Source organism: Trichechus manatus, unplaced genomic scaffold, assembly GCF_000243295.1.
Source record: "Trichechus manatus latirostris isolate Lorelei unplaced genomic scaffold, TriManLat1.0 scaffold00207, whole genome shotgun sequence".
Taxonomy (NCBI): domain Eukaryota; kingdom Metazoa; phylum Chordata; class Mammalia; order Sirenia; family Trichechidae; genus Trichechus; species Trichechus manatus.
Window position 1 is genome coordinate 99,215 of NW_004444143.1, and position 1,545 is coordinate 100,759.

Genomic DNA, 1,545 nt, shown 5'->3' on the forward strand with positions numbered 1-1,545 from the left:
CCAGCTCCCTGAGGCTGGAGCAGGGAAGGCAAGAGGAAGTAAGGGACAGGAAAAGTCTTAATTGACTGGTTCTGTGGTTGCCATGTAGCCCTAGTGGCGTGGTGGTTAAGAGCTTGGCTGCCAACCAAAAGGTCGGCAGTTCGAATCCACCAGCCGCTCCTTGGAAACACTGTGGGACAGTTCTGCGCTTCCTTTAGGGTCGCTAGGAGTTGGAATCTACTCAATGACAACAGGTTTTGTTTTGTTTTGTTTTTCTGTTCCCATCAACTGGAATCAACTCATCAGTGGGTTTGGCTTTTTTATTTTTGTTGTATGATACTGTTTCTCTTTTACTTTGGGGTTGGTTCACATCTGAATTTTTGAGGATAGGCATTCTTATTAAAATCCTTTCCTGGAAGCTATTCCAACTGACTGCTTTTAGCCTTTGGGCATCAGTTCTCCATCCCTGCTGTAGGGGTCACTGCCCTTTCTTGGAAATCATCTTGGTAGTGTCAGAACAAACCCAGGCCCAGGCCGCCTCCTGTGGGGTCTGTATCTAGTTTCAAGAGGAGCTTCGACCCCAGTCTCTGTGCCATCTAAACTTGGGAACACAAGAAAAGTTGTCCTGAGAACTCTTACTACGTGCAACCCAGGTGGCGCTGGAATCCCCTCTTTCCCTTATGAGGTGGTGGCACACATTACACCAGTCCTTTCTAAAAATAGATTTTTCACTCAAATATAGCCTTATCTCTTAAACTCTCCAATATCAGAAATACCTATGGAATAGACGTTGAATTGAACCAAGGGCACAAAGTCAGTTTCCAGCCAGTGCCTTTGCAAGTCCTGCTTAAGGTGGCCGGGATTCTCACTGTGGAATGCAGGGTTTCCCGACCCGTATTATCTTACTCTCTTCTAGACTTGTCAACTGAGTGTGAGAGAGATTTTAACATCCTGTTACAGACTGAAAACTAGTGCAAATAATGAGAATTCAAGAAAGTACAAAAATAACTTTTGTATATTAAAAAAAGAGAGGCACTGGTGGTTCAGTGTTAGAATTCTCACTTCCCGTGCAGGAGACCCGGGTTCCGTTCCCGGCCAGTGCACCTCATGCTCAGCCAGCACCCATCTGTCACTGGAGGCTGTGTGTTACTGTGATACTGAACAGGTTTCAGAGGAGCGGCCACACTAACAAAGACAAGGAAGAAAGACCTGGAGATATACTTCCGAAAATCAGCCAATAAAAAACTGGATCACAACACTTCGATCTGCAGCAGATCATACGGATGGCACAGGAGATCGCACAGGTCAGGGCGTCATTTTGTTCTGTTTTGCCTGGGGCTCCATGAGTCGGGGCTGACTCTACGGCAGCTAACAACAACATATTAAAAAAAAAAAAAAAAGCTGGATGATACGTTAGGGAAAGACTCACTTAACAACAGCCATACAAACACATACACACAAAATAGTATAAAATATATGTGAATAATCTGCATAAGAGATGTACATGATCCCTATGAAGAAAACTTTAAAATGTTCCTAAAGAGCACAAAAGTTGACCTAATAAAT